The 24,906-nt window shown below is 39.4% G+C and overlaps 1 protein-coding gene across 1 annotated transcript in view; it reads left to right on the plus strand.

The window, feature by feature from the left end:
• PTGER3 (prostaglandin E receptor 3) overlaps nt 1-24,906 on the plus strand; it is an 82,818-nt gene that overhangs the window by 54,229 nt on the left and 3,683 nt on the right. The gene's annotated exons all lie outside the window — the stretch shown is intronic.

Below are 24,906 nucleotides of genomic sequence, written 5' to 3' on the forward strand. Positions count from 1 at the left end.
TGGTGAGGAGTTGTGATCCCTTGGAGGAGGAGAGGCATTCTGGTTTTTGCTGTTTTCATCCTTTTTGTGCTGGTTTCTTCTCACCTTAGTGGCTTTATCTACCTGTGTTCTTTGTAGTTGGTGACTTTCGGATGGGATCTCTGAGTGGACGTCCTTTTTGTTGATATTGAATCTATTTCTTTCTGCTTCTTAGTTTTCCTTCTAACAGTCTGGACCCTCTGCTGCAGGACTGCTGAAGGTCCACTCCAGACCCTGCTCACCTGGGGATTGCCTGCTGGGGCTGCAGAACAGCAAGGGTTGTCACTGGTTTCTTCCTCTGCTATCTTCATCCCAGAAGTATACCAGCCAGATGTCAGCCTGAGCCCCCTCCTTTAGGAGGCATCTCTTTGGGTATACGGAGTTTGGGGAGTTGCTTCAGGAGACAGTCTGTCCCTTATAAGAGCTCAAGTGCTGTGCTGGGAGCTCCACTGTTCCCTGCGGAGCTGCTGGACAGGTACCTTTAAGTCTGCTGCAGCTGAACTCATAACTGCCTCTTTTCCCTGGTGCTCTGTCCTAGGAAGGTTGGCTTTATTTATAAGTTCCTGTCATGCTGCTGCCTTTTTTCATAGATGCTCTGCCCTGCATGGGGTAGTCTAGTCACAATCTGCCAACAGAGGCATTGCTGAGCTGCTGCAGGCTCTGCCCTGCTGCTGTGTGTACTGCCTTGGTAGTGATGGACTGCCTCGGTAGTGGGGGACTGCCTCAGTAGTGGGGGACACCCTTCCCCCAACTGAGTCGGTCGGTACTGGGTCCAGCTGCATTTGCTGCGAAACTCTCAATCTGGAGCATTTCAGATTGCCTGTTTTGTGGGGGTGCTACCCGCCGAGCCAGATCACGTGGCTCCCTGTCTCAGCCCCTTCTGTTTGAGTTGAATGGGTGGCTCTGTCTCCCAGGCATTCCAGGTGCCAGTCAAAACGGCTGCCCAGACTTGTGTGAATTTCTGTGTGCCAACGCAGCACTGGCTGAAACTGCCGTGCTGAAAACTCAGGCGCTTTTCAGCCTGGGAATCTCCTTGTCTGTGGGCTGTGAAAATTTGTTTGGAAATACAGTGAGCACTCACCCTCTGCACTGTTCTCGCTGGGAACTGCACTCTGGAGCTGTTCTTATTAAGCCATCTTGGATCTCCCCTGACACTTTTTTCTTTTTTTAAGAGATGGGGTCTTACTCTGTCCCTAAGGCTGGAGTGCCATGGTGTGATCATAACTCATTGCAACCTCAGCCTCCTGGGCTTAGGTGATCTTCCCACCTCAGCCTCCCCAGTAGCTGGGACTACAGGAATGGGACATCTCAATAGGCTTACTTTAAAAAAAAAAAAAAAAGTTTTATTATTTTTAGAGACAGGTATCACTATGTTACCCAGGCTGGTCTTAAACTCCTGGCCTTAAGTGATCCTCCTGTCTTAGCCTCCCAAAGTGCTGGGGTTACAGGTATAAGCCTTTGCATCCAGTAAAGACACCTGAAAGTGCTATACAAGTGGTTAGTGCTACTTTGTTATCTTCATTCCATTAATGGAACAATAGAGAATTAATTATGATTGTTCTCATCTCAAGTTTTGTACAGCCTTCCGTTTAATATTGGGCAATTGCACAGTCACCAGAACACACAAGTGGCATTAGAACTCTGGTTCTTGTTTTAGGCAGGATGTGTGATCTTGGGAAAAATACACAGCTTCTTTTAGGCTTAGTACCTTATCTGTAAAATAAGGGTTGATATTTCTACGTGGCATCTTCTAACTGAAAAACCACGATTCTCTTTTCTCTCTGGAAATGTCATGAAGGTAGTCTTGTCAGCTAATCGCAGACAAAGTTTTTTCTTCTGAATCCTAGAAAACAGCTCACAGGAAACTTCTAGGAGACAAAAATAGCAAGACTCAAAAGTGTAGATTCTTTATTTCCTCCAACAAGAAATTTCAGGTTCCCACTCTCTCTCCTGAAAGAGATTGATTTTCTTTTTCTCAACCAAATTGCAAAATCCTTGAATACAGGAACTATGTCTCCCATTTATTAAAATTTTATGCCTCCCTTTGCTTTACTCCTCATCCTAACTACTAAATCCTATGCCTTTAGTTGATAAATGATGGGTATTTATTTATTTATGGCTAAGGAACTATTGTAACAAAAAGTAAGTTACCTAGATTTTATACACTTGTGCTTATTTGTGTGTGTGTGTGAAGGAGAGAGAGACAGAAAAGAGAGAGGGATCTGTCATATCTCAAATGTGTATTTCTTTTCTTAAGTTGTTTTCATAAATTTTTATTAAAATATTATGTGCATCTCTTTAAAAAGTCAAATAGTGCTGAAAGGCTTATCATGCATGAAACGCACAGTCCTCATTCTAACCCTACCCCTACACCACCTGCTTTCCAGTGGCTACTCCTTTCAGCTTATCTTTTCACTGCTTTTTCTAGCAAAATGTACCACCATAATTTTAAATGATATATTGTTATCTTATGTTTAATCAAGCTTATAAACATTATACGTTGATTTTCTATTTTGCTAGATTTAGCTGTCTCCCCACCCATTCTCCCATTACAGTTATAAACAACTTTTCTTAACTCAACATTCAATGTTTGCATTTTTATTATGATGAAAATATCCTTCACTGATGAATCAGTAGTACTGTGATTATGTTTCTTTTCTTGAATACACTTCTCTTTTTTTCTCGAGTTACAAACCCATCAAGGTTTAAATTTGCATAACTTTGCTTTGGGACAATGGCTAAATCTTAAGTCTTCGAAGTGCCCAAACCTATCTGATAATCTTTACCCACTTTGGGAGTCTGACATTTTTCTGGTTTTCTCTGCTATTCATCCTTTTGCCTCTTTTTTGTAATTGAGATCTCTTTCTCTAGATTCCATGTTTTCTTCCTTCTTGAATTATTCATTCATTTTGACCATACTTGCTTTAAAATGAGCATCTTTTTTTTTTTTTTTTTTTTTTTTTGAGACGGAGTTTCACTCTTGTTACCCAGGCTGGAGTGCAGTGGCACGATTTCGGCTCACCGCAACCTCCGCCTCCTGGATTCATGCAATTCTCCTGCCTCAGCCTCCTGAGTAGCTGGGATTACAGGCACGTGCCACCATGCCCAGCTAATTTTTTGTAGTTTTAGTAGAGACGGGGTTTCACCATTTTGACCAGGATGGTCTCGATCTCTTGACCTCGTGACCCACCCGCCTCGGCCTCCCAAAGTGCTGGGATTACAGACTTGAGCCACCGCGCCCGGCTAAAATGATCTACTTAATAGTAAAGAATGTTAAGTAACCAAACTCCTAGAAATGGAAAGAGAATGCTTTTAGGGACACATGAACACTAACCAAATTTTAAAGAAGCTTGAATTGGTGACAATGACAATAGTGGCAGATGCCATTTTATGAGCACCTACACTTTTCGTATGTTATCAAATTATCATATCAATGACACAGGTAGGTGTTATCAGCACTTTCCAGATGAGGAAACTGGGGTTCACAGAAGATAAGCCACTTGACCAAATCCACAAGGGTTAGTGAGAAATAAAGCTGGGGTTCACAGCTGATTTGGGGTTAGAATATAATCATTGTGTAATTTCTGAGCAAATAATTACTACTGTGATTACTTTCAGAAGCTTCAAGTGTATCTTTGAGGGTTTGTTTAAAGCCTCATGGAAGAAAGGCTTTGAGTCTATTATTGGACACCAGAATCAAACCAGAAATCATTCTGGGAGCAGTGGTGAGGCAGCTTTTCTAAGAGCTCTGATTAGATTAAGCAAACAAGTTCCCCAGCAAAAACTGTGAAGGTCCATATGTCCAATCTAGGCATGTGCACATGACTGCAAACATTTAGATCCTCCCTTGTTTGATCCAGGACCACTTCGGTAGTGGAGAGACAATTGGTTGCCTGGCAGCAGATGTTGTACAGAAAGACTGCACTTCTACTTCTACACAGGCCTGCGGTTTTTGCTAACGCCAAGAGTTTATCACAATTTGGGTTACTAAGGATACATCTCATTTGGCTCTATTGGTTTTGTTTCTTTTTTTGTTTTTCCTTTTACACTTCCTCTCTGACTTGTAACTTGGTAGGATGCTTACTGAAAAGCAGAAGGTACTTGTACTTCCTAGTTACAGAGGGACTCCTGAGAGACTAGAAAATTCAGGACCTAGGGCAGGTGATTTGTCATCAGTGAAGCTATTCTGATTATTATCTCTCCCTGCTTAATTTTGAAATTTGCTGTAGCTTCTTCTGGGAAAATCGAATGCAGTTTCAGAGTGGAGCACATTTGTCTTCCAGAAAGAAAAATCCTTGCAACCCTCTTTTTGAATTTTCCATCCTTTGTTGCTAACAGGTGAAATCTATTTCGTGCATTTGATATTTTGTTCATTCACCAGTTTTGTCTTCAACCGACTGCTCTCTGATTCCCACAGAACTGATCAGACTGATTGGAATAGTCAAAACATTTTGCTCAAGGAAACAAAATCTCAGCATCTCCGAACTCTAATTCTATTACTATCACTAAATGAATTCAGAACGCAACCTATCCATAGGTATATAAACTTGAAAAATTGGTACATCTTGGTGTTTATCTTTTGTCTCATCTTGTACATTGTCTTTGGAATATTTCTGTGTAAATGTGACAATAGTCAACAGTTCTCAGGCACCTCAGGGGTCCATTGACATTTATTTGAATGAATTCAACCCAATCACATGATATATATCAAACCTATTATATGTATATATTTTAAGCTTCATAACCAGGAGACGCATACTTACTTTATTTATTTATGTTATTTTTATTTTTTGGGAGACAGCGTCTCACTTTGTCACCCAGGCTGGAGTGCAGTAGTGTAATCTCTGCTTACTGCAAACTCCACCTCCCAGGTTCAGGTGATTCCCTGCCTCAACCTCCTGAGTAGGTGGGATTACAGGTGTGTGCCACCAAGCCCAGCTAATTTTTGCATTTTTAGTAGAAACGGGGTTTCATTGTGTTGGTCAGTCTGGACTCGAACACCTGACCTCAAGTGATTTGCTCTTCTTGGCCTCCCAAAATGCTGGGATTACAGGCATGCACCACCATGCCTAGCCAAGAAATATACTTTAAAACATAGAGACAAATGATTCATAAATGTAGGGAAGATTTTAAAGTTTAAAATAATTATAAGCAACCAATACCATTACATAAGCAGGGAAGGTTTTTTTTTCATCTTTCTTTAAGTCAACAATAAAATTATTCTTAAAGACATTATTTTGTCTCAGAGAGTAAAATAGAATAGGTGATTTGTTTTAGATAAGCCTAATTACTACTTACCTATTCAACATGATCCTCAACAGGGTAAAATAGTTACATCTCTTTTAAAGCACAAAACCGGACACTCACATCTTTGTTGGAAATGCTGAAATTTCTGGCATCGTTAATTGCTCCCTGAATACTATTTCAGTGTACCACTGCAAACTAAAGGTTTATAGCATCATCAGTAAGGAAGGCAATAAGCAGCCTTATGGAAGGGATTTGGGGATTTAAAGATATAAATGTGAAATATGGTTCTTGACTTACCAGCTATGTGACTGAATAGGTTTTAATCTCTTTTAGCCTCTGTTTATTCTTCTATAAATTGGAGATAACAACGCCTATTTCACAAGATAGCAAGGAAATGAGATATATACATAAATACATAATTATGTATATATCTCATTTCCTTGCTATCTTGTGAAATAGGCGTTGTTATCTTCCTTGCCCAGTAGGAACTCAATCACTTATATACAGTATTAACACCAAATAACACCAATTGGCTTTCCAGCAATGTATTTAGGAGTTATATTAGTTAAATTGCGATAACAATAAAATAATATTAATAGTCAAGACTTACAAAAGTATTTTATAGTTTCTAAGCATTTTAGCATCTGTAGTTTTATTTGATCAAACTTTTTAGTTAGATAGGGAGTATTGTTATTATTCCTATTTTATAAAAAATTAAGACTAAGACATATATCAAAATATCATATTGTTATAATTTTTACTTGTCAAATAAAATAATTTTAAATTATTTTGAAGAAAGATTAAGGCTAGGTGCAGTATTTGGACTCTAGAGTGCAAATACTTCACCTCAAATATTACTTCTACACTTGCTGTACAGTGAGTTCCTTACTCCTTCTAAGCTTCAGTTTTCTCATTTGAATAATGGAGATAGTAGAATGCCCTCAACTATCTCAAGAGCGGAGAGTTAGAGAGGCCTTTAATACTTCCCCAGTGCCCACTGTACAAGCCCAGAAGCTTTAATTTGTTCAAAGTTCTCAGTAAACCAATCCCAATCTATGATTCCAATTATTTTCTGGCAACACTGATCCCAGCCTTTTTTGAATCCTTTCCCCAAACACATTATACACATTCACAATTCTGTTTCTAGTATTTACTTAAATGTTAATTTCAATGGAGAAAATTCTACTCATTCATTAAAGCCCAGCTCAAATGACACCTACCCTAAGAATTGTTTCCTTATGCCTGATTCAGAATTCCTGACCCTCTCCTTTGTACATCCATAAGCACCTCATTTATGCCTCGGTGATTACTTCTCACTTCTCTACTTGTATGACAGTGAGCTGTGCATGCTCCTAGCTCCCCCACTGGACTGCTACCTTCTTGAATGAAAGACACATCATTTTAATCTTAGTGTCCCAGCCCCTCCCACTTCCTCTCCTCCCCAGACCTTCAGCTTCCAAGAAAGTGAAGGATTTGAAGTATAGACACATAGAAGACACAGAAATATTTATTAAATTGATTTTAATGACCAAACAAAATAGTACAAATCAAAAAAATGCAATGATGCTCAAGAAGAGGATTTAGTTTAAAAAAATTAAGGTTTACAGACTTACCGCATTGATAGATACAGCATACATTACATGTTTCTGTAAATGGTTAACTATAATTAGGGACTAAAATTAGAGGTAATGCCATCCAAACTTTTGGCGTGCCTATTATTTAGAATGCCTCTTTTTCTATCCCAGTAGAGGTCTCTTGATATCATCATTGGACAGAACATTAAATTGAATGAACTACTAGTCTTAGTGAGTGCAATACTTCTTACATTCTTATATTAAGTTTCGGAGGTGATGCAAAGGCAAGATAGTGTTTGCATTAATTCAGACACTGGCAATGGCCCTAGCTGGAGAATGGCCAGGCTGAGAGGTGAGCATCCAGGATAGAAGAAAGAAGGTTAGCTGTGGTTGGCAGGAGCAGAGCAATTGGCAAAGAGCAGAGCAGCCTTTGGCCACAGGGTCTAAACCCACATCCCTGCTCCCAGCCCTTTTGGCAACACGGCTATGAAGTCAGAGGCTGATAAAGAGTAAAAAAACACTTTCCTTCCAAGAACCAAGAGCCTTTCAAGAAACTTCTGACCACCTCCTTTTGACGTGCAAGGAAGTTGAACAGGGTTTTTATCTGTTCATATTTAGAAATTCTTTTTTGCTTCCTGCCACGTGCTCATATCACTAGGGTCCAGTTTCTCCATCAATTCTTGTTCACTGCATCCCTTATTCCCTCAGTCAGTTTGTATTCAGCTTCTAATTTCTGCTTATTACTATACTTAACCACAGTGAGGAGGTAAATGCCCTTGAAGAGTAAAGCATGTAAATAACGCATCTCAAAGACTGGAAAACTCCAAAGCACACCTGAGTAGCCGCCCAGTCATTCCTGAAAGTGTTCTGAGCTCTCCAGAGACTACAGAGCTTTCTGTTATTAATAATCCTCACCTAAAGTGAGGATTTTTGTTATGGGCTGCTACAAAAGGAGAGTCTAACATGGTTGGATATTTTAGTCTAACTATACAAAATGTTGACTTCTGCCAAGACCAGTTCACTTTTCAGTTCTTGGTGAATTTCTCAAAAAAGGAGCATAGCATGATTCCTCTAGCTTTGGGGGTATCATAAGCTCTATCACAGAGACGTAGTCACCCATGTCCCATGTGTACAGATGCACTTTACAAAGCAGACCTAAGACCCAGGAGTCTCACACTGTCTCTTTAGAAGTTTTCCCTTTAACAAAGACGCCATCTGTGATACATTCTGCTTTCTTAGTGGAGGATACATAACAAATGTAGGACACTAAAACTGAAAAACAAATGGTTTAAAGATGAATGTGTTCCACTATGCAGAAAAAGAGAAGCGAGGTTCAATAGAGAATATATGGAGGTGGGAAGAAAGTAAGTATATCCAGATCTGTATCTAGGTATACTTGTTAGAAGAGGGGGGAATTCAACATTGAGGGACCTCATATCTAATTTTATTGAAGAAGAAAAACAAGGTTAATGGAATTTATTTTCAAGTATGTAATGAAATTAATCTCAAAAAGTTCTACCCAGAGCAGTGTTGTTATAAATGTAGTGGGTCTCAACTATATTTTTGCTATAGTATTCAAATTAGCATGGATGATCATTCATCAAACGCTTCTAAGATGGTAGTCACAGCGCTAAGTGCTTAGAAACTGCATTTCTCATCTCTGCTTCTCAGAGGGAAATGTATAGTATAGGGTGAGGCTTTAATTAGTATCTTTTATTTGTTTGAGCCCTGAAGGAAATCAAGTAAAATGATGAAATCGATGTTCTTGCTTGCTCAAGTGTTGCCTCTCTTCTGTGTCTGACTCTAGGCTGTCTCCACCGGAACGCATGGTAGAGAGCAGAGCATGCTTTGAGACGTGAACTGCTAGGTGTGTCTACACAATCGCTTATATAGGGTCCTGTAGCTGAAACAGGCAGTAGAGATCATTGAGTCAAAAGAAGTTCAACTGGTTCAACAGAGCCCCATGTTTAGTAAGGGGTGAAGGGTTAGATTTTGAACAATATATAGGCAGCTATATCAGCAGCCTAAGCGCAATATCTCTTTTATCTGTCATGTATATCAGGCTTTTAATTAGGATTTCATTTAAAGAAATGGTTCTGCTTCCGAAAAAACAAGGATATCAACCACAAATTCAGCTCAGCTGAGGGAGTTTAAGTGGCTTGTTCAAAGTCGCATCGTTCCTTAGAGGCAGACCCAGGTCTAGAACGCAGGCTTTCTGACTCCCAGATGAACTTCAGCCTTGATGCTGTTTTTGACAGCCATCTGGATGAATAAAGAGCAGGGATGCTGGAGCCAGACTACTTGGGTTCAAACACCAGTTCCTTTACTTACTAACTATATGACTGAGGGTAAATTACTCACCCTCCTCGGGGCTCAGTATTTTCATTTGCAAAGATAGTAGTAGTATCCTCTGGGATTACTATGAACATCAAATGAGCTAAAATGTGGAAAGCTCTTAGAAAAGTGCTTGATATTTAGTATAACCAATTAAATGTAGGTCATTGTTATTATTAAAATAGTTCCCAAAAGCTTTCCTAAACCTATAGAATCTACCATAAGATCTATAATCCAATAATTTTCATTTCTTTGAGCAAGGATACAAAAGGCTCATCTTAGAAGGTATATACATTATCTGGGTAGTAACACAATAAGTCACTGTCACTCTCTCGTATCTCATATTTCCGTTAGCTCTAGCCACTCAGTAAGGCCATAGAAGAATGGGACATAGAACAGTTAAGCCTTAATGATGAGTTAGAGTTAGGATTTCTTTGGAAAAACCTGGGGAAGACATAAAGGCCTGAGAGGGGCAAATCTCAAAAGACAGACGCCTGAAACAATGTAGTCTCTTTCAAAATTCTCTTCTGAGCCCACATCAGAGACTGAGGCACGGAATGCATCTCCCTGCAGTTCCCAGAAAGGACTGGTGTCAGGGTCTCCATGTGCTCATTCCCTCTAAACCGTCTTCCCTCCCTTTTCACTCCACATATATTCTATATATCCTTGCCTTCTGGCTCAGATAGTGATGAAAGTAGCAGTGGAAATATTGAAGAAAGAAAACAGGCTCATAAGTGAAGACTGAAGGTTCGGAAAGGAGGGGTAAGAGAAAAGGTCTCACCAGTCAACTTTGGGGATAGTGGACAGAGGGTGAGTCTGGTTTCCAAGAGAGCAGTAAAATCAAAGAATCATGTCCACAGGCCAGCTCCTCTTTCCCCACGTTTCCTTGCGCTGTCAGAAGTTTGAGGGCAAGGAAAATCCCTGAGTATATGTCCTTGTAGAGTGTCTTGTTTTTCTAGATTGTATTGGAGGCGCAAGTTCTGATGGTATATGTGTGAGTACCTGAGAGAGAAGAATTGAGTGGAGTTTAAGGTTAGGTGACTTTCATTATTAATCAAATGGAAGCCCTAGGTCAATGAGATGCACATTGGAAGGAAGCCTATAAAATGAATGGCATTCAGAAGGCTGTTATCAACAAGAAATTCAAATAACCTGCTTCCTATTGAGCGAGAAATTAAATCTTACCTTCAATATTTGTGAAATGGAATTATAGCATTTTTTATTCTGCTCCAGGTAAACACAGATAATCTAGTGTTTTTATTGCTGTTAATATTAATCTCCCTGTACATGATTATGGAGTGATACATATTAGTTAAATAGTTTGGTTCCAGCCAGGCGCAGTTGCTCACACCTGTAATCTCAGCACTTTGGGAAGCTGAGGTGGGAGGATTGCTTGTGCCCAGAAATTCAAGAACAGCTTGAGCAACATGGTGAAACCTGGTCTTTGCAAAAATAAAAATTAGCCAGGTATGGTAGAGTGTAGTCCCAGGTACTTGGGAGACTGAAGCGAGACTGTTACTGTGCCACTGCACTCCAGCCTGGGCGAGACTGGAGCGAGACCTTGTCTCAAATACATATATATGTATATATATGTAGTATGTGTATATATGTGTGTGTATATATGTACATACCTGTATTTGTATGTGTACATACATGTATATAAAAATACATGCATGTGTATATTTTACGCATATATACACACACTTACATGTATATTGGGCCCAGAAGTACAATGTGCATATATACACATACATACATGTATGTGTATATTTGCACATATATATTTTTACATATACATATATATGTGAAACTATACATGCACACGTGTGTGTATATGTGTGTGTTTGTGTAGATTCCATTGACTGGTAATATGTTTTTGATAATTCAGAAGGCACTTCAATATTTTGTAAGTTCAAGGGCATCTTTACTCTCACTGATAATTTGTCAATGCTATCAAAGTAGATGCTGCTATGTGAAATGTCCGGATGCTTGATTCTGGGTTGAAGAAATGTTGCTGCACATAGCATTTAGATTTCAATCAGTAAGTGACATATTCTAACTGCACGGCCTTCTATAATTAGTTAATAAATTTATTTTTATTTTCAGTGTCAGTCCAAGTGCTTCTCAGCTAGTTTCAAAAGAAGTAGTTGTGAGTTAGCCAAATACATATTCTCAACAATATTCTTTTAGCTAAAAATACTTGCATACTTGTAAATCAGACTTCATAAAAACAGAATTATTCTACAGAACCATGAAAGTGAGAAGGTAGAGAAAATAAGTTAATGCAGGCAAAAAAGACTGCCTTTTAAAAGGTAATTATTCCAGAAAACTGTAAACAGAGTGCTTCTCCCAGGGAAACATAAGTGAACACCAAAATGATTTTAGTAACAATAATTAACACTTTGACATACATTTATTTTATTAACCCAACTTCTTTGTGTAGAAAATGGAGCTGCTGTTATCATTATACTTTTAGATAAGAAAACCAAGCTTTATAAAATTTAAGCAACTTTCCGGGTCTATTGTGAGTTAAGCTTCAAGCATTCTAATTTTCGTTCTGAGCTCTTTCCGATACCACTATCTGTGTTGTAAACCCAGTGTGAGGACAGAGCAGATTTTTATTACACAGTAGTATGATACTATGCCACCTCTCCTCCTTAAAAATATCAAATTATTATACAAGTTTTGGGAAAATTATATGCAAACAGTTTTAAATTTCATTGATCTTCTGGGCATGATACACGATAAAACCAGCCTTCTCGTGTCAACTCCCAAAGCCTTGGTGACAGAACATTTTAGGTAATTAGCTTCATTTTAGGCCAGCTATGATGAAAACTCTTGGTTTCCTCTTGTAAGTGTGGCTTCTCTTCACATTACTTTTTCCCTTGATAACTGCTCAGAATTTATTCTGGCTGATGGGATGATTTTATCAGTTATGTTAGGTTTTGGTCAGCTTCAGGAAAAAAAACAATAAAACAATGGTTAAAAGAACACAGATGGGTATCTCTTTCTTATTTATCTAAATTCTGGATGTAGACAGTTCAGGGCTGATCTGGGCACTTCCTGGTTATCAGAGATCGGAGCTATTTCTTGTGCACATCCTTCTTAGTGCACATCCTCATAATCCAATACAGCTGCTTGAGCTCCAGCCATTATTCTGCCTTCTGGTCAGCAGTAAGAAGGAAGGAGTAAATAAAGAAGGATGTGCCTCTTTCCTTTGTGAAGACTTTTTAGAAGTCTCATCACTTCTGCTCACGAATAATCAGCTGGAACTTAGCCACACTGCCATAGCTAACTGGGAGAGAGTCTGGAAATGCAGTGTTTTTAGTTGGTACCCAACTCATAATCAGGGCTATGGTAGAAAGAGGAGAAAGTGGATATTAGGAAGCAATTGGAAACCTCTGCTATAGTCAGAGAATGGCTCCTTATTTTATGTACCTATATTGCATAACTTTTAAAACTCCCTATGGGTTATTTTATGTCAAAAAATTTATCAAGGTTTTGCTTGAAGATCACAGTTACCATATTATTAAAAATAAGAGAAGCTGAATGATAATTTGCTGTATTACTTCACATTTAAAGTTAAACAACTGGTTTTTTAACCACTTTTATGTAAGATCCAGATTCCAAATGGTCATATTGTGACTCATGGGGCTTTAGTCATTTTCATTTTGATACTCCTATCACTTAGAGAAATGAGAATGCATTGTGAATTTAGACACTTCATAACCACTAACAACATACAATGTGTACTACGTAATGAGAGCTGTTTAACAATAAAACATTTTTATTTGTAAGGAGTCAAGGTTTTCTTTTAATGCCTAGCACAATGTCTTACACATGAAAGATATCTAATCGATGACTAAATTGAATTGACTTTCACTACTCAGGTGAATTTATTTATCTGATGTGTAAAAATGACCTTTACTACTCAGCTGAATTTATTTATCTGATGTATAAAAGACCCTTGACAGCTTCTGCTAGTTTCCAATCATTATTCTCATGGCAGTGTCACACACAAGTGATTTAACTTGATTGTATTTGGTGGTTGTGGTTATGCCTATGCATAGCTGGGTCCACAGGGAACAAGTCACTTTTCAGCCGTGTTAAGTGTTTTGCCCCAGACAGTGACCACACCTGCAGTTTCAGGGACTATGAAATCTTCCAGAACACTGAAGTGCATAGAGCTCAACCAAATCAGCTCTTACTTGGAGAATAAAGATCGATTTATCATGGAATTCATTACTTAGTGCAATTACCACATTTATGATAGTCTAATCTTATTTAATCCTTCTCAACTATGGATGTGGTAATATACTAGAAGAGTGCAGTGAATATTTTCTGTTTATCTGAGCTACATTTCTAGTAATTTACCTTGTGAAAATTGTAGGTAAAATTGCAATGCAACCCTTGATTGACTCTCATATTGCTGATTATACAACAAAACATAATTCACATGTTTTGTCAGACTTAATTTATCTTTAGACGTGTATTCTTAGGATGGCCTGTTTTTATTATTTATCTTGGACACTGTTTTCGTTTCATTCCTGGTCACCTTTAAAATACAGCAAACTGGAAAAGAAAAGGCTCATATTCACAGATTTATAAAGGGGAGAACCATATTTGTTTAGTGCTGTGGATATCTGTTTGGCTTTTAAGAGTGTCTGTTTTTGCTAATGGCTAGGATGAAAATTATACAGTGTACAACTAGGCTGTAATACAATTACAGTACATGCTAATTGTAAAATTAATAGAATTTAGGAACTTAAATATATGTTTAAAATTTTTCTAGATAGAACAAAACTCTCACAAATTCTTGGTCTCTGCTGGCTGCAGCAGGGGCTGGGAGGTAGAAGAGTAGGAGATGGGTTCTTGATCTTGCCGTTGAAGATACTTTGTCCATCCATTTTTTTCTCAGTTTGGGTTAATTCATTCTCTTTGAGGCAAGTGTTGTGTTTCACGGTTTCTCCCAGCACCCTCTTTCCTTAGCCAAGATGGCATCTGAGTGAAAGAGAAAGCCCAAATACCCTTGTGATAACATGGGTAAGTGAAGGGAGGCAGCCTGTCAAAAGCAGTCCTGATCCTGCCCTTTGGGTCCTCCCTAAAATCCCCGGAATCAATTGTTTTCTTGCCTGGTTTCTGGATAGCTGCTGGCATCCAGCATTGATTTCAGTGCTGGTGAAACCTGGAAACAGTTTCCTCAGCAGGTTCTAGCCTTGTGGTCCTGCTTCCTTGACTTGGCCCCACTGTCATCTCAGTGGCACAGAAGACCCTTGAGGCACCACAGTCACTTCCTTCCTCCAGTCCATCACCTTGGGCTGTTCCCCATAGAAACTGCTGTCTCTGCCACAGTGTTAGAGGAAAGGGGACCTGTTCCAGATCCCAAAAGACGGTTCTTGGATCTCACACAAGAAAGAATTCAGGGTGAGTCTACAGAGCAAAGTGAAAGCAAGTTTACTAAGAAAGTAAAGGAATAAAGAATGGCTACTCCATAGACAGAGCAGCCCTGAGAGTTGCTGGTGGCCCATTATTATGGTTATTTCTTGATGATTATGCTAAACAAGGGGCTGATTATTCAGGCCTCCCCTTTTTAGACCATACAGGGTAACTTCCTCATGTTGTCATGGCATTTGTAAACTGTCAGGGTGCTGGTGAGAGTGTAGCAGTGGGAATGACCAGAGGTCACTCTCGTCACCATCTTGGTTTTGGCCAGCTTCTTTACTGCAAGCTGTTTTATCAGCAAGATTTTTATGACCTGCATTTTGCACTGACCTCCTCTCTCAACCTGTGACTTAGAATGCCTTACTGTCTGGGAATGCAGCCCAGTAGATTTCAGAGTTGCTCTGGTTCAAATGCCTCTGACAATGTCATCTTGGCCCTAATCACAGCAACTTCATTGCAGTCTCTATGGTGTTCAGCCTTCCACTGCCTTCCATTAGCCACAGGGAGAGTTCAGGGAGGCTGGAAGAGAGTCAGGGAATCGTTAATTGGCTTTCTCTTTCACGTCCATGCATGCGTGTGGTGACACCTCATGAGCCTGTGTACTACAGAGCTTGGGACCATTTCTTCTATGTGATGTTTCTGTTCTTTCTACCACTTCTGGATTTTGACTCTGAGGCCATTGTAATGGAGAAGGAAGGACATCATCTCCTATTCCTCTTTCTATGCTGTTTCCTCTTCTAGCACTAGAAGGATTTCTTCTGGAAGCACCCTTTCTCCTGCTGCTCAACTTGGCATCGGCTCTCTCATTTCCTTGGGGCTATTATGATGGAAGGGTTTTCATGAGTGGGGAGGGGACAGGAGACAGTATTATCACCAATTCAAGAAAATATATTTGGAAGTTTCTGAAGATTTAGAGAACATTTCTGTTGTTTCACCAAAATACCTCTTTAATTTTTCTGAAGTATATAAGCATGTTCTTAACTGCCTTTGAAAAATACAACTTTTTCTAATTTTTTTTCTTTAAATTATTAATTGGGATGTGAGTTCCTGGGATTTCCTTATTGATTAGAAAATTTTTTTTTAATATTATTTCTAGAGACAGGGTCTTACTGTGTTGTCTAGGCTGGAGTGCAGTGTTACAGTCATAGTTCATTCCATCTTCTAGCTCCTGTGCACAAGGGATACTTCCATCCTTCAGAGTAGCTGGGGCTATAGGCTCACACCAGCACAACTGACGAATTTAAAACGAGTTTTGTTTGTTTTTTGTTTGTTTTTGGTAGGGGCAGATCTTGCTATGTTGCCTGGGCTGGTTTCAAATCCCTGGACTCAAGTGATCCTCCCACATCTGCCTTGCAGAGTTGCCCTTATTGTTTTATTAGAAGAGCAATTTTGAATAGTTGGAATAATTTTGTTAATGAATTCTTTTTTTGAGACAGAGTCTCAGTCTCTTGCCCAGGCTGGAATGCAGTGGCATGATCTTGGCTCACTGCAACCTCCATCTTCTGGGCCCAAGTGATTCTCGTGCCTCAGCCTCTGAAGTAGCTGTGAGTGCTACCATGCCTGGCCAATTTTTGTATTTTTAGTAGACAGGGTTTCACCACATTGAGCAGGCTGGTCTTGAACCCTTGACCTCAGATAATCCACCCACCTTGGCCTCCCAAAGTGCTGGGATTACAGGTGTGAGCCACCACACCCAGCCTTAATGAATTTTAATAATGTTATCATTTAAATAATTAGCAACAAAGCAGCTACAACAGCTAAGCCATACAGAACTGTTTATCTAGTAACAACAGTTTCTAGTACTCAACCTAATGGTTATGTGTACAATTAGTCCTTCGGCCAGCTCAGCCTTTCCACGGCAATAAATCTCCAGGGACTAGGATCTTTCAGGAGGCAGCCTCTGGCTAAAGTTTACTTCCAGGAATATGGCTGTTTCCTCATGGTTCTGAGAGCCAGGAGGCTCCACTTGTGGAACAAACCAATCAAATTCAGTGAATCAGGAAGTGGCAAAGAGTTCAGAGAAGGATTTGTCTCTAGATTACTGTATTTTTGATACCAATAATTGTTCTTCCTTTTGCTTGTTTTACCTTTACAGAGCTGTGGAGCACATACGAGATAAGGCAGGATGTGAATCTGACCAGGTGTGCTTGGTTATCACCAGGCCTCAAGAAAAAAAAAAAAAAAAAAACTCCCTTCGACATATACAGTGCATCCTAAATCAGTTAGCAAATCATAACTAGTGTCACTCTGTGTCAGGCATTGCGGTGGGTTCTTGGGAGTTACATAATATTTATGACACAGTCTCCGATTTCAGAGAGCTTGAGTCTTGTTGAAAAGATTATAGACTCATTCGCCGAATATTTAATGAGTTCAGACTACGGGATAGGCACTGTGATATGTGGGCACAGAGCAGCAACAAGATAGACTTGAACCCTGCCTCCATGGAACTGATAATCAAGTGGTACTGATATTCAATAGGTGACTCTGGATGTTTCCAAATATTTCCAATTCTAGCCATGTCTGTGTATGTATGTGTGTAATGAGAGTTCTTTTTTTTTTTTTTTTTGAGGTCAATTAAAAAAACTCAAGCACTACATTGTGGGTGAATTCATGAAATGCAGTCCGTCTTGATCACTCTGATGATTCTAGGGAGTCACTAGGTTCTGGCCGTCACCTGACAGGTCTCTCTCTGGACTGTGGCTTTGCATTTCCACAGGTCCCTTCAGGCTCTCTCTGATCCGTATCTCCAGGTGGCTCTCCTCTCTCTACTGTGCTCTTAATCTGTCTGGGAATCCTCTTTTTTATTCTTCAAAGCTTCACCCTCATAAAGCTCCTTACTAACTTATTTGTTTAGCCTCTTTTTAGAAATTTGTGATTTATTTTATTTTTAATTGACAAATAATCACTGTATGTTCTGTATAGAGTATGATGTGATATTTTGATATATGTTTACACTGTGCAATGATTAATTTAAGCCAATTAACAACGTATCATCTCTTTATGAGTCTTTATTGAGACCTTCAACTGACCCAAGGGTGAATGTGGAAGGAGGAAGTGAAAAACAATGGAATTTAAAAGCATAGATAACTACTCCTAATGTTTATTAACTGCTCCCTTTCATAGATGTCCACAAACGGACAGTAAATTTTTTAGCTCTGCTAATATGGAGCGGGAGAGGAATGATGGTGGAGAGGTGGACAGGGGACTTGTGGCTGATGAAATAGATATTGGTCTTTATTTTAAGGGCAACAGAAAAATAAGCAATTTTACCAAGCAAATATGTAGGGATGTCTGTGTATGCATGTGTGTAATGAGCAGGTTTTCTTTAGAAACAATTGTGTGGAGAATGGCTTAGCTACCAACATTAGGTGGCAGATGCTGGATGCTGCATGAGCAGGAGCGGTGTCATGTACTGATCAAAGTTTTCCCTCCCAAATCTGAAAGTAGATCTGTCAGACATGAGGAATTTCTTCCCAACAGCCCAGGGGAGTAGAATACTGCAGTCCAAACACAAACGATATTCCCAAAGTGGGAGACAGCAGGTGTAAGACTGAGCTTATTTATATAGCAGGTCTGTGTGATTATACACACTATTGTAAATATACCTGGTAGAATAATTTCATGGAGAAAAAGTCCCTCTTGACGTGGTATCAGATGTAGATGTACAGCAAAGCGAATGAAGCTGAAGCTTCAAAGTCTCTCACTTGCACAGGCCTTTACCTAGACCGTGGACCTAGTTTTATGTTCATTTTATTAAAGAAAGTTTTATATTCTTCAAAACCCGGATCCACTTCTGTCCCGTATAGTCCACAGGTAATCATGGAGAAAGTGGAATTTAAACTTGCCCTTGAAAGAAAATCATGTCACATAGAGTATGTCACAAAGAATGAGACCCCATTCTGAATAACGATAACTGTGGGGGCAGTGTGGAGGGTGCACTGGAGGGCCAAGAGTCAATTGATTGATGGGTACCAGGGATTACTAAAGCAAAGATCAGATACCTGAACTCATCTTTGCATTGGCTGGTTATTTAGGTTCTTTGGGACATAGGAAATAGATCACCACTTATGTTAGCTTAAGCAAGAGGAGGTTTATTATAACAGCAACAGCATTATGGGAGGAGCACAGTGGCTCACGCCTATAATCCCAACACTTTGGGAGGTTGAGGTATGAGGATCACTTGAGCTCAGGAGTTAGAGACCAGCCCCAGCAACATAGTGAGACCCTATCTCCATAAAAAGATGAAGACATTAGCAGGGTGTGGTGGTGCATGCCTGTAGTCCCAGCTACTTGGAAAGCTGAGGGAGGATTGCTTGAGCCCAGGATGTCTACATTGTAGTGCGCTGTGATTGTGCCACTGCACTCCAGCCTGGGTGACAGAGAGAGACCGTCTCAAAAAAAAAAAGAAGAAAAGGAAAACAACATTATGGCTTGGAGTGTGTAGGCTGGAGTTGGAGAGTTGATTAAGATCCCAAAAATCGACAACTGGAATAAATGGAATTCCTTGCCTGTTGCCCATCGTTACTGGACCCAGCTATTTTCTACTTGTCATAATTGTGTTTCTATTGATGGTTGCCTATTCTTTCTCTGTATTGTCAATATAATTTCTTAGCTTAATTATCTTCTTCCTCGTGTTCCTGATACTAATCTTCCTCATTTTCTTGACATTTTCAAGAAAGGAAGTCTCTTCCTTATAAGGTCATTGCTCCTTGACTGACAAAGTCATAGATCAGAGGTTAATCTGTGGCTTGGACTTGCATACCTTGTCCGATCAGGTATGCCTAGGACATACAGAATCTTTGCACAAAATAGGTGACCTGTAGTTGTCCCATCAGAAGTTGTGGGGCAAGAAATTTCCCTTACAAGAACCTATAGGTGAGGCTAGCATAATCAATGGCCTGTCCATTATAGCTGAAATAAGAATAGCTAATATTTTCTGAGTGCTTAGTTTGTGTCATTGTGTCAGATTCTCTTCTAAGTGCTTCATATACATTAACCCCTTTCTAAAAAATTTAAGAGTCAGGGTCTTGATCTGACACCCAGGCTGGAGTACATTGGTATAATCATGACTCATTGCAGCCTCAAATTCTTGGGCTCCAGGAATCCTCCTGCCTCGGTCTCCCAAAGCACTGGGATTATAGACATAATGGGGAGCCAGCATTAACCCTTTTAACCTCACCAATAATCTTATAGGGGTAGTCACAACCTTTATTCCCATTTTACCAAGAAGGAAACTGAGGCCCAGCAAGTTGCAGTAACTTGCCCAAGGTCACGTGGCTAATAACTGATGGAACCAGGATTCTAGCTGGGCAGTATGTTCTAGAGTTTATCCTTCTTCCTGCCTTAGGCTTTTGGTTATCAATCTCCCTAAACTGTGTCAAAGTCTCCACTTATTTGAACATGGTAACACTTCCATTTCTCCAGTTGCTGTCCACCCCTATCCAATCTTGGTCCAAATGTGAAACATCCGTAATAACCCGCTATACTTGCTTGCTGGCTTCCACTCTTCCTCATTCAGTCCTGTCTTTGTTAAAGCCTTCCCCCTCCTCCCTTCCAGTTCTTCTTTTCATGCCCCAGACTTCCTTATGAAACCTCAACTCTCCTCAATTACTTTTGTATTTCCCCTTTCTCTGAATTCTTAAGGCTTCTACAGGCTTTACTGTCGTGAGGAGATCAGTATAATTGCATTTAAGGTCTATTATCTTTAGAACACATTTTCATGTTTTAGAAAGAGAAAAACACAGAACCCCCTTAAACGATGAAGATTCAGAAGGCAGTACTTAGAAGTCACAAAGCCTAGCAACAGTATAATCTCTTTGGATAGTGAGGCTGTAAAAACCCCAAAAGATGAAGTTAAATTGAGAAGATTGTAAAGCATTAGAGCATTTAACATAGTTTGAGTTGCTCTGAGTCTCATGAGGGTTATGAGAATGATCATTGGAAGGAGAGTTCCTGGCCTACCCACTTTTGTTTCTCCAGGCGGTTTGAATTCTGAGAGGAAAGATAAGAAAGGAAGGAAACTTTGGAAAGTAAGAAGGGGAAACCGTTTATTTTTGTTGCTGGTGTGATATAGCAGGCCCCAGACTAGAAATGATGGCTCGCACCCAAAAGACCAGCAAATAAATAATGACAAGAGATAATGTACCAGCTGCACCCATTTCCTCAGAATTCTGCTGAAGTCACAAATCTATCTTTATTCCCTGTGCAGAATAACTAATTGATTTTTTTATGAAAGCAATTTTTTTACAGCTAAATCATGAATTAGGCACCAAAAGCCTGGTTTCTAGTTCTGGTTCCAGGTCTAGATTTGAGCAAGTCAACTTCACTCAGCTTTATTTTATCTCTCACCTATAAAATAGAAATATCTACTCACTGATAGACATTGTATATAAAAACATGTAGAAGAAATTGTCCATTCAGACACCGCATAGTAAATATACCACGATGTGGCTGACTCTGGTTTAGTCACTGAGGGTCCATCAGCAAACAGAAACGTGAAAATCTCTGCTCTTGTGGGGCTCACTGAGTAGTATAATTGGCCAGGTCACATGTTGTAGTTTTTTAACCCTGCTTAGTTATCCACACCTTTATTTTTTGTTAATAAACAAGCATTTGCTGAATAAGGTATGTTCTAGGGTATTTATGAGTGGATTAAATCTACAAATCTATTACTGGGCCTAGTGATAGAGCAGGAAGAGGAAGCTAGATTCCAGATAGGATTTGGCTGCAAGCTAGCTTTGTGGCTATAAAAAAAAAAAATGTGGCTTCGTATCCTCATCTGTAAATAAGAGAATTGGATTACATCATCTCCAAGGCTCATTTTAGCTTTAAAATGTGCAGTTTTGTTTACTCCCACAGGGATCACCACCCTCTTGGTGGCAGCTGGCATGATGCCTGAGAAGAACTTGCCAGTGCTCAGAATACACCCTGTCAATTCTAACAAAGTAGATGATGGGAAACATCACCATACTATGCTCCGGAGTGTGATTATATGCCACTTTCTATAATTTCTTGTTATTTCAACTGCTTCCCAGCTAGAGCACACACTCCTGCAAGGCAGGAATCAAGAAGTGCATTATACCTATTATCATCTGGACCCGGAAAGATTCCTTTGATATCAGAAGCCTGGATTTGTATTTTTAAAGTTATCTATATTTTTCCCCCTTGAGTAGGTCAAATCTGCTCATACTACCTTATATGTTTTACTTATTAATCTGACCAATTAACCAACCCCATTTTATGTCATGAACAATATAAAATTTAGATCTGCCCTTATCAGAATAATGTGTTCATTCCGGTTTAACGAAGTTTCATTATACTTGAATAAAAGTGGCGGAGTGGGAGGGGGGAGGTTTGTAAAGACTAGAACTTAATATGCAGTACAGGTATATCTAGCCTGAGTACTATAATACCAAAGATGAAAGCATACACCAAAAGTGAGGGACTAGTTTTGTTAGCACAGGAATTGAAACCAATTATAGAATTTGGAGGGAGTGAGGCAGTAGAGTGTGGTTAGGACATGTGTTTTGGAACTAGACTGCTGGCATTTGAATTTAAACTCTGCCAGTTTAAATGGTAAATTTAAACTGGAGGTGACCTGGAGGTGACCCTAGGCAAGTTACTTCACCTATCTATGTGTCAGTTTCCACATATCTCATTTCATTTTATTAAAGATAAATTTCATTTTATTGAAGAGGATGAGAGTACCAATGACAAAGAATTAAATGAATTATTATTTGTAAAGTGTTTGAGCAGTGCCTGACAAAGGGAGAGGAACTTCTAATTCTGTTCAGTTGTTTAGGAGGGAGTTAAAATGAGAAGAATTAGGAGCAACAGAGACTGTCACTTAAAGAAACTGGTGTTAAAGGAAGGCAAAACATCGGACTGCACTCGTAGGAAGGAGTAGAGACAAACAGTCAAGCACAGGTGTTTGTGTGTATTTTGTTTCTCAAGACAAGGGAAATCTCCATCTATTTGAAAGTGGATGGAAAGGAGCCAGTGGTCAGGAAGTTCGAAGACGGAGGGGATAGCTATGGGAGTGGAATGACCTGTAACAAGGACATAGGTAATCAGAGGTGAAGAGAGGGAATTCTGGGAGAGTTTCCTCCTAGTTCTTGCAAAATCTAGCTAGCTTTATGCAATGTTACAAATCTGGCATTGAAAATCTGGACGTGACAGCACAGACCATCATAGCCCTCAGATACTTAGGATCAAGCAGTGGATAGGGATAAATTAGTGAGCTGGTGTGGGTGAGCAGAAAGAACTATTAATGACATGATGGAAAGACGCTATAACCATGTGGTACCTCTGGGTCGTTCTGGAAGGAATCTCGCAGACAAACTAGCATAGTGTTCAGTCCACAGAAGCAGCATGTCTCTGTGAATACAGGCGTCAGGCATCCTCAGCTGAACCATAACCAGTCACAGGGTCCACAAACGAGCCATAGCAGCAGGCCAGACAAATGAGCTGTGTTTGTAGAGTGTCCATTTGGGGTTTGTGGAGTGCCCATGCACACATCAATCATCTTTCAGTATTGCCATAGGAAAACAATTTGGCCCAAGAGTTAAATTCAGATTGGAAGATCAACACCGACCCTCCTGCCAAATACACAGGAGGTATTTGTGGTGCAGACAAATACCTTAACTGCACCACCTTAACTGAATTATTTTAAAATATCCTGCTTAGTAAACAAAGCTGTTTTAAATGAAATCCTTGGGCCCTCACATCCAGAGGGAGGATCAACTTTGCTGGCAGATTGGTATATTATATGTTTGGCAATTTGGGAAGGACACAGCAGAGCTGCGAGTTTAGTTGAAACAAGAACAAGATTTATTTCAGGCAGGAAGATCCTAGGCTGCATGAATGAAGATTTGTGGCTACAAGCGCTGATATGTCTAAGAGAGGCCCATTAGTACCTGTTCATCCTTATACTTTTAAGACAGGCCATATTTGGTGTGGTTGAAGAGCAGTGTATTTAAGGGTTTAAGCATTAAATGAAATTAAAGGCAAAGGGGCTTGACATCACCTGACAAATGGCAGTCTTTATCTTTTAGAAATGGGAAACTTTCAAAGATATTTATGATTTGCCAAGATTTGCCTTGGAAAGAATATGAAGGATATGTTAGAGAGAAGGAAAACTTGGGTCAAAAACATTAGTAACAAGGCTATTAGTAGATCAAATCATATATAATCTTCAATACACAACAATTTTTTAAAATATAATTTATATTTTAGAGCAGTCCACAGCAGAAGTGAGAAGTGTAGAGATCTTTCACAGAACTTCTGTCCCCACATAAGCATAGCCTCCTCAATCATCAATGTCCCTGGCCAGAGTGGTATATTTGTTGCAATTTATGAATCTATAATGACAGCATTATTACCCAAAATCCATACTTTACATTAGGGTTCATCCTTGCTGTTGTACATTCTATGGGTTTGGAAAAATGTATAATGATGTGTCTACTATTATGGAATTGTAGATTAGTTTCACAACCCTAAAAATCCTCTGTGCTCCACAAACAATGTCATTAGGAAAATACGTGCTCCAGAACTCCCGGCTCTTCACAAAATACCTTGCAGTGACTCATTCTTTTAGTTTTTTTTTTAATCTTCTGCTGTTTGACATTATACAGGTATGTGATATCGAAATTCCTACAGCTGTAATCTGCTTCTAAAGTTTAGCTGACAAATAATGCAAGCCCAAGGGCATTTCCTTTGTGAAGGCAGGCCTTTAAATAAGAACCAAGCAACATAATAGCAAGAAGAGAAGCCTAGTGGTCAGCTAAGGTGAGAACTTATCCTAACCAGATCATTCTTCAACATATGGAGAATCCTCACATAGGAGTATAAAGGGGGCTTTGAAAGCCTTGCAGAAAAAAAAAACACCAAAACTTGTTTTCCTTTCTCCTCCAAGTCTGACGAGTCTTCCAGAACCATAAAGTTTCTGTGCAAATTGCCACTAAACTTTTTCTGTTTGCTCTGAAATAGGTATTGTTCAAAGTGTAATTTTTGCTGCAAAGAAGACATGGCATTTTATGACTTTTCACACAGCACTGCCTACCTAAAACAGAAATCACCCATTTGCTTAACACAGTTAAGGATTGGAAAACTGTATGTCTGTCTGGACAACTTATATGATGCCATGCCACTTAAGATGGCCACGCTGTTTAAGATAATCTGAATTACATTTTTGAGAAAAAAAAACCTTAGGAAACTAATTTAAAAAGGCTGAAGATAAAATAGAATTCATTTTATCCTGTCTTTTTCTTATAAGACTATTACTGAGAAATGT

This window comes from Sapajus apella, unplaced genomic scaffold (genome assembly GCF_009761245.1).
Source record: "Sapajus apella isolate SASKATOON/1434 unplaced genomic scaffold, GSC_monkey_1.0 scaffold36, whole genome shotgun sequence".
NCBI lineage: Eukaryota > Metazoa > Chordata > Mammalia > Primates > Cebidae > Sapajus > Sapajus apella.